Raw genomic sequence first — 9,593 nt, 5'->3', positions numbered from 1 at the left:
AGAGGAGGGGCGGAATCTCCTGGCTGAAATTCACGCCGGACTCGGCGGGCACCATGCTGCAGCCCGGGCCCTTGTAGGCAAGGCCTTCCATATAGGATTTTATTGGCCGCCAGCCCGGGCAGATGCTCAGGACTTAGTCCAACGATGCGTCGGTTGCTAGCTCTTTGCTAATCAGAGCCATATGCCACTCACCGCCCTCAAAACTATACCCATTACCTGGCCATTCGCGGTCTGGGAGCTTGACATGGTTGGACCCCTTAAAGGGGGAACCCACAAGCACAAGTACTTATTGGTCATGGTGGACAAATTCACCAAATGGATTAAGGCCAAGCCGGTTAAAACGGCAGAATCCGGACCGGTGATAGACTTCATATCCGGGGTAGTACACCATTTTGGCGTCTCCCACAGCATCATCACTGATAACGGCACGAACTTCACGGTCGACGAGGTTAAACTCTGGTGCAAAAACATGGGCATCAAGCTCGATTACGCTTCAGTCTATCACCCCCAAACTAACGGTCAAGTCGAGCAAGCAAATGGTCTAATCATGAGCGGCATCAAACCTAGAGTAGTGCGGTCCCTCAAGGAATCTAACACACACTGGGTAGAGGAGCTCGACTCCGTACTCTGGGGGCTGCGGACCACGCCAAACCAAACTACTGGATTCACACAATTTTTCATGGTATACGCCGCAGAGGCAGTTCTGCCCTGCGATATAATTCATGACTCACCTCGTGTGCGCATGTACGAAGAAAGAGAAGCCGAGTTGGATCGGCAGGACAGTTTGGATGCCTTAGAGGAGGAGCGGGACGTGGCAAAGGCTCGTTCCGCATTTTATCAGCAGCAGGCTCGAAGATATCAAAGCAGAGAAGTACGGGCCAAAACTTACAATGTCGGCGAACTCGTTCTACGCCTGTCGGACAAGAAAAAGGACAAACTTAAGCCCAAGTGGGAAGGTCCCTTCATCATCGACCAAGTCCTGACCGGTGGAGCATACCGTCTACGTAAAGCATCTGACAACCGACTCGAGCCGAACCCATGGAACGCAGCCCGTCTCCGAAGATTCTACACCTAAACACCGGACTTAGAGTTCGTCTCACTCCCCCGTCCACCTTTTTATATTTTTTACTGTCTCTTGTCCCCCTCCTTCTTCCCACTTTTTTTTTCTCAATACCTTTTATAGGCTGATTTGTGCTTTGTTCGCACACACTTGATGTGCTCCTAGCACTCATTATACCCGGGGGCTTCTTTACCAGAAGCTTATTAATATGGGCTTCACGCCCAATACATGTGTCATACTTCTGCATGTACCTTTTATTCACCATTATATGCATCGATATGACTTAAGTTTTGGCCAAGCTGGGTTGCCTGGCTCCTGTGCTTACCCCTACGTTCCTGATTGTTCGGCTAGGAGGTAAAGGGAGCACCTCTGCGATTGTTACTGCCGGGTCAGCCGGATGTGTACCTCAGACTGGGTGAAGCCGAAAGCTAGCGTTCTTAAGAGAATATTCGGTCAGTGACCTAAAATATGATTTATTACTTACTTATTTATCTGCCCCCAGATGCTTTTTCTGCTATTTTCGCAGTCCGGCATTGCACTTTAGGGCATGCCTCCCAGGGAAAGGAACCCTTAACGGAACTATTCTCCCTGGAAGATGTTTCTTACTAACCATGTAATATAACATAACTAGTTGGGCACTTGTCTGATAAAGCAATTATGACCCCGACGCCTTGTCTCCATGCATGCCCCGGTTCTTTTATAACCGTGAGGGTATTCGGACACACTCCGGACTATTGGGTCCCGAGGTTGAAGCGAAACGGTCCGCAAAGACAAACGATCTACAATCCGGCTAGAAGGCATCTTACATGTCATTTCAAATTACATCGTCAAACCGACTGATTGTACTCCTCCTCAATCCCATCTAACAGGTTGTCTAATTTACAGTCCTGTTGGGAATATTTCGCGGCCAGTTCTACCTGGCCGTACATCAAGCTCACAGGGATCTCCTTCCCATCAGGCCCCGCAGGTCCGACCTCGGCCATGTGGTTTGGGTCAGCCTTCGGGTAGCGCGTCTTCACCATGGCCCAGGCCTCCCTGGCGCCCTGACGGCAGGCCGATATCTTCCACAAACGGAGGCGTCGTCGTGCTCCCCGAAGCTTCTCAGCAAGCTCACCAAGGCCCTCGGGTAGGGAGACGGATGGCCATAAAGCCTGAACGACGCCACTCATCGCCTGCCGAACACGTTCGAACAATTGCACCAGCTCGGGAAGTTGGTCACCCGTTGACCCAGGCATTTCCTCCGCAGGGCGACCTGTGAGCACACCTAAAGACATATTTCTATCAATCGACTTCCTCGCCGAACTCTTCTTTTCAAAGGAATTTGCTCAAGCACTTACTATAAATGTCGCGACGAAGCCGCTGATTCTCCTTCAAGGAGCCAGACAGCTGGGCCCGAACACCTTTCAGCTCTTCTCCTAGTTGGGTGTGGGCATCTTGGAGCTTGTTTCTCTCCTGCTGCACCTTCATAAGCACCCTCTCGCCAGCCTTTAGCTGACGCAGTAGTTGTTGCTTGTCCGGATCTAGTCTGGCACCCTCTACAATATTATTGTCAGATTCACGCCACGCTTTGTTAATTAATTATCTTTTCAAAGTATGTCTTACCAGCGGGGGTCTCTGTGGCTCCCCCTATAGCGGCCAGTGCGGCCTCAAGTTGGGCCTTGCACTCTTGGAGCTCCTGGGATAGATGGGTATTCTTCTCCGTAAGATCCTGCATAAAAATTGATCCTTAAATCAGTTATTTTAACTATTTTAAGTCTCGGGGGCTACTGGTATATATAAGTATTAAAATTACTTACACGTATGTCTTTCACATACTGCTCCGTGGCTCTGGTTAACCCATCTTGAGCGGCACGAAGGTGCGCGTTTCCCGCATCAAAGGCATTTAACGCCTCCGGGGGGAAACACGCGTCACGAAGAACTATCCGGCGGCGCCTGTGATTCATGGCGCTCTCCACCTCAGACCGGGTGGCGGACAGCCTGTCGGCATCCTCCGTCGGAGGAGCGTCCGATTCATGCCTTGTATTCGCCTCCCCTCCCGGGCCATGCGTTGGAGCATGGCTGGCGGAGGCTTGATTGGCAACCTCTCCGGACACTGTCCGGCGAGCGCTCTTTTTGGAAAAGTTATGAGCATTAATATACCTCCTGGGAATCCTTCCCTTAAAAATAGCGGTGCTCCGTACCGTTGCGGCGACGCTTCAGTTCGCGTCGCACTCCTCTTCCGCCTGCTGGGCCGGACTGACCCTTGTTGGCCGGACACCGTGGGTTTGGCTTCCCGCCTTAAAGGCACCTCCTGTGATGCACCATCAGCATGGGATGGTCAGAATTAAGCACAGATTAAATAATGGTGTCAAACCGGGGTAGTCAGCCATAATGGCGACTAAAGCATTGTCTATGCTGAGCTGGTGGAACACCCCGTCGATCAGTTCCACTGCTAAGTCTGGATCCTCTTCGAAGGCCGGATCAAGGGACCTTTCTGGATCCTCGGGTTGTGGAGCTGGGCTTTTTATGCCCTCCACATCCCGACGCAGTTCCTGTGTCAAAATCATACAATAAGACAATTACCTTTAAAGGCACAAATCAGATATGCATGCGACCGCTTACCCAGCTCCGAGGGTTGTTCATGGAAAACCCGTTCAGAGGATTCATGCGGAGGAAGTCCTCCTTCTCCCCCTTGTACAAGCCGGACAGGATCTTCACCAGGTCGTCGGCCGAGCCAGGTCCCTTGCGGCCGTGACGGGTGGCGTCATCATCTCCATTGAAGTCCCACATGGGGTAGCCCCTATATTGGAGCGGCTGCACCCCGCGCATAATGCATGTGGCCATGACTCCGATCATGGTTAATCTGGAATGGGCTAGCAGCCGTATCCAGCCCATCAAGTAATGGACGCTCCTATCATCTTCTCGTTGAGGGCTCCGTGGGCGCCAACTCAGGCGTTTCTTCAGTGGAGCGTTGCTGAACTCCGGAAGGCCGATTCGGACTGGATCCGGCAGCGGAGCGTCGCCAGTCTTCGGACGCCTTCTTCGGGGTCCCGGACAGGTATCCGGTCCCGGTGATGCGCCATATTTCGGCTCCGTCCACTTGATATATCGACCCCTCGTGAGAGCGGGGTACGAGGCAAAACAACCTCTTCCACAGCGCAAAATGGGGCTCAATGCCCAAGAATAGCTCACACAGAGCTACGAAGCCCGCGATGTGCAAAATGGAGGCGGGTGTAAGATGATGAAGCAGGAGTCCGTAGAACTCCAGGAGCCCCCGGAGAAACGGATGTATAGGAAATCCGAGTCCCCTTATTAAGTAGGGGACGAAGCACACCCGCTCTCCTTTGGAGGGATTGGGGGCGCTCTCCGCCTGCTTCCCACCCTTGTAGGTGGCCAGTCCGGCTCGAACCGGAACCATGAAGGCCGAGGGAAGATATCCCTCTGCTTGGAGCGTCACTAACTCGCTGTGCGGGACTGAGCATCTCCTCCAATCTCCTGGCTTAGGGCTGGGAGCGCGAGAAGAGGAGCCGCGTCGACTGTCCATGATGGAATGGGTTTGGTGTCAGATGCGCCTCGATGAGTACTTGCCGAAGGAGGATGGTGTGATTTGGATCTGGATCCTCGCCTCTCTTATAGGCAGCTTATTTGCGCAGCTAGCGGGTAAAACATAAAAATACCCTGGCTTTTCGCATTCGTACGACGCGTGGAAGAAGTCCATTATTGGACGCGGAAGCCAAGGAGCGCATCATTTATGAAGCAACCGGACACTATCCGGCAAACACATGGAGCATGGAGAAGAACCCGCCTTGCAAACGCCGAAGACAACATACGTGCCGGATTCGTCGTTATTGAAGCCTGGTTCGGGGGCTACTGAGGGAGTCCCGGACTAGGGGGTGTCCGGATAGCCGAACTATCATCATCGGCCGGACTCCAAGACTATGAAGATACAAGATTGAAGACTTCGTCCCGTGTCCGGATGGGGCTTTCCTTGGCGTGGAAGGCAAGCTTGGCGATACGGATATGTAGATCTCCTACCTTTGTAACCGACTCTGTGTAACCCTAGCCCTCTCCGGTGTCTATATAAACCGGATGGTTGTAGTCCATAGGACGAACAACAATCATACCATAGGCTAGCTTCTAGGGTTTAGCCTCCTTGATCTCGTGGTAGATCCACTCTTGTAACACACATCATCAATATTAATCAAGCAGGACGTAGGGTTTTACCTCCATCAAGAGGGCCCGAACCTGGGTAAAACATCGTGTCCCTCGTCTCCTGTTACCATCCACCTAGACGCACAGTTCGGGACCCCCTACCCGAGATCCGCCGGTTTTGACACCGACACTTACCATACCATGGGATCGCTTGATCCCTCTCGGTACATCTTCTACGCTTTGTGTAGTGATCAACTTGATTCACTCTTTGACTTAGTCTTGATCAACCTCTCACATGACCAATCTTTAGGTAATTCCTTGAATGGCACCTTGGTCATCACAAACTCTCCTTGAAACCAACAAATGGACTCCAAGAAAAGCCTATGGATAAATCCTTCAAATATAACTCAAGGCAACCATTAGTCCATAGATATTGTCATCTATTACCAAAACCAAACATGGGGGCACCGCATGTTCTTTCACCGCCAGGACCGCCTCCCAGCCGTTCGACAGTTTGCCTGACTTGACTTGTTGGGACACTTGGTATTGCCCCGTTGCTTTTGACTTCACAGAGGCAATGCTCGGCCACCCATAGTATGTATGATCTTTATCATGGTACACTAGCTAGCTATAGGATATGACATCTTTGTGCTTTTCTTCTTCTTCCTGAACACGCATATGAATGTTTGTGCATTGGAACGACAGGCCTTACAGATCAATTGTTCCCTACTCTGACTTCACCTTTTAATTTGACTGAATATCTACTTACACTGTCCAAGATTGTTCCCGTGAGTTTCTTTAAAACCTAATTTTGCACCCAACTAGATCATATAATTGTTAATGTATGGAGTTTTTTCTTGGATCTATTTATGCCAGTGCTCCGACGCCCTGGCTTCGTTTAGACAATTTTTAGAGCGAGCGTTTACTCCAAGGAACACTATGTATATTGTTCAATCTCAGTGTAGGTCCAACTTCTCGGAAACAGTTTCAGTCAATCCTAGGCCGGAACCCCTTAAACTTGGTAAGTAGCGTTCTTTGTTGAAATCTCATTTCATTGATGATGTATTGTGATGTGTGTTGGTTAAGATGAAGCAAGGAGAAAACAATTGACGATGTATTGATGTATTGCGCTGCATCTTCCAGTCAATTTGTTGGATAACTGTACACGTGTGTGTTTTCTCAAGCCCACTGATTTCAACCTCAACGTCTTCTTCAAGCCGGATGAGTAATTAATTGGTTGACTGAACATACTATCTGAGAAGGGACATGTGAAGAAACCTCAACCTTTCCCCTTAGTTCATGTTGTCTCTACAATTTACTATTGTATATGTAGTGCTACCTTAGTTAAATTATGGCAACTAAACTCATGTTGTGCTTAAGATTAAATGGGATATAATAGAAATGCAGGTGAGAAGTTCAGGGATATTCTTGGGAGTGCCTATTGTGTGGCTTCAGAGGTGCTGAAGCAGAGATATGGAGTCAATGATGGCATATGGAGTGCCAGAGTTATACTCTACATTCTGCTCTTTGGCGTTCCCCCTTTCTGGGCAGCAGGGCATGTGCGTTTTGTGGCTGGTTATGTCGATTAATTTTGGGGTTGTGATGGATGCAGAGGCTGCAAATGAATATAGTTATACTATATGAACCCTTCGTGTCTCCTTTTCTCCCTTGGTTTTAATTACCTGAGAATGAGGAAGGTATATTTGATGTTGTTCTTCAAGGTTCTATTCATTTCTCATTGGCCATGAATTTCTAACAGGGATAAAGAATTACAACAAACGGGAGAATCAGAGATATCTCTGTTATGTGAGTAGAGAATGCGAATGCATATCCTGATTGGCGAAGGTCAACATGATTAAGTCCAACAAGGAAAAAATGCTAGAGAGGGGGGCCAACCAAAGGGTGAATATCTTGTGCATAGGGTCCTTTTGTTGGCATCTTTGAATGTTTTGAGAAAATAGACAATGAATATGGTCGACATTCATAAATATTTTTTGAAAATAAAATCTAAAAAACATAGGACTTAGATGAGATAGGCCATATTTGCAAGATGGAACACCCGTGTCACAAATTTGAAGTCAAATTCATAACATAGTTCAAGAAAAAATACGAACTCGATAATACACAACATTAGGTGGGCTTTACATTTGGCTCATTATCACTGTCGATACTATTTTTGTTTTTCGAGTTGGGTTTCAAAAGGTACTTGATTTTTGTGACTGTCGGTTCATTTTGTGCTTATTTGTGGACCTTTTCTCAGTTTGTTCGAAATGTTTTTAAGTACAAACCGATGTCAGGTGCACTACATACTTGCCCGCGGTTAACAACTTGGGACTAAGGGGGTGTTTGGTTCAGAAGTCCTAGGACTTTTTCTAGTCCCAGGGACTAATAAAAAAAGACTCTACAGTAGAGTCTTTTTCTAGTCCCTGTAGAAAAAGTCCCTCCCGTTTGGTTCCTAGGGACTTTTTAGGAACTTTTTCTAGTCTCTGAGACTAAAAAGTCCCTGAACCAAACACCCCCTAATATTTGACATGAACTAAACAATTTGCAATGTTTTTCAGGTTGATTGTTGATAGAAGAATGGAATGGTCATGCTATTGATAAAGAACACTCTCGGAAGTCGGATCTCTTTTTTTGTGTGTGCTATTATTGCTGAAATTAAGAGGCTCATTACAAGGAATTGTCAGATTTTGTGTACCTCGTAATAGTGGCACGTATGGACGTGTGAAGTTGAGTGATATTGATATTATTTAATAATGGATGGTATATGTTCTTTGGTGGCTAGTGTTTATCTGGTTTCGGAGACACCAAGACTGCCGAGAAGGAAGCCTAAGAGAGTTTGAATTTGTCGCTATTTGATGAAACCAGATGCCACCATGCTTAACACGTATTTCTGAATTAAAATAATAATTTGATACATGTGTATATTTCTATCATTTCATGACAATACATGGTCATCCGACTTTTGCCCGCAGTAATGCACGGGCATTCTCCTAGTCATATCTTAATAAATAAGAGAAGGCAAAGCCTTTTCTCTAGTTTTTCGTTACTCCATCTCATTATTTATCCTACATGCCACTGCTAAGATAGAATCATTGTATGTGTCCAGCACCCCGTAAACGAAACTTGCGGCACCGCGGTTTGCGGGATCTGCTAGAGATGCCATGATACGTTTTTAACGGACGGGATCAACCCATTCCCCGCAAGTCCAGCATTTTGGGTGATTCATCCATCCAAGCAAAACGAGCAGGACGAAACTTGGCCCACAGGTGAACCCAAATGCACGCGCGCGCACACACACAAAAGGTGAACCCAAATGCAAGATCAGAATCATCGGTCCACAGGCAGCACAGGTAGGTAGCGGTCCACCATGTTTTTTCTCTAAGGGGCGACCAAGAGGCGATCGCTAAGGCGATCGAGAGGCGGCGCCTAGGTTTAGGGTTTTGAACGTAGGGTGGTGGTGATCTACAGGGCAGCCAGGGTGTGGTGACGGCGCTGCAGGCTTGGCTGGGTCCTGCGAGAGACAACCTTGCTTGACGAGGAGGCCATGGCGTTTTCTTCGAGCAGAGGTGGGAGGACTCCTCCTGTGGCAGCGACTCCGAGGAAGCAAACCCCGCTGAAGGTGGGGGAGACTGGAAACACGGCGAGTCGGAGATCTTCGGAGTCTCCGGCAGATGGGAAGACCTCGGAGGATGTTGCGTCCCTATCGGCAAAGATGGGGGATCTGGCGCTGACGGAAAAGGAGGCGGCCAGATTTTGTTTTGATGATCCAGATCCAAGGACAAAGATGGAGGTGAAGTGGGCTGTCGTTGGCAAGTCCTTTTCCCCGCGCCCTCTGATCAAGCATGCTTTTGAGAGAGCGATGCAACGTGCATGGGGTCTCCACAGGGAGGCCCAATTCAAGATGCCTGGAGGTAATATGTTCATGATCAGCGAAGGGGACTGGAAACATGTTCTTCACAATGGCCCGTGGCAGTTTGATTTCAATGTAGTTGCCTTGAAGGACTATGATGGGGCGACCAGGCCGTCTGAGATGATCTTTGATTCGATTGAGGCCTGGGTCAGGGTCGATGATTTACCACTAGACAAAAGATCGAAGGCGTTTGGAGAGGCACTTGGAAACTGGCTTGGGAAAGTAGTCAGGGTAGATGTTGGAGAGGATGGTTTAGCGAGGGGAACACAACTGCGAGTTCGGGCCAGAATTGCACTGCATGAGCCCCTCGTCCGTGGTTTCTACTTGAAGAGAAAGCCTGACGACACGGAGAAAACGTGGTTTGATTTTGCTTATGAGAAAGTACCCCACTTCTGTTTTGACTGCGGTAGACTGGTGCATGTGGATGGAGTTTGTGACCCACCTGTGGACCCTCTGTCGCAATGGGGAGAATGGCTGCGTGCCTCGCCG

Source organism: Triticum aestivum, chromosome 2B (genome assembly GCF_018294505.1).
Source record: "Triticum aestivum cultivar Chinese Spring chromosome 2B, IWGSC CS RefSeq v2.1, whole genome shotgun sequence".
NCBI classification, from domain to species: domain Eukaryota; kingdom Viridiplantae; phylum Streptophyta; class Magnoliopsida; order Poales; family Poaceae; genus Triticum; species Triticum aestivum.
Note: the sequence above shows the minus strand (reverse complement) of the source record.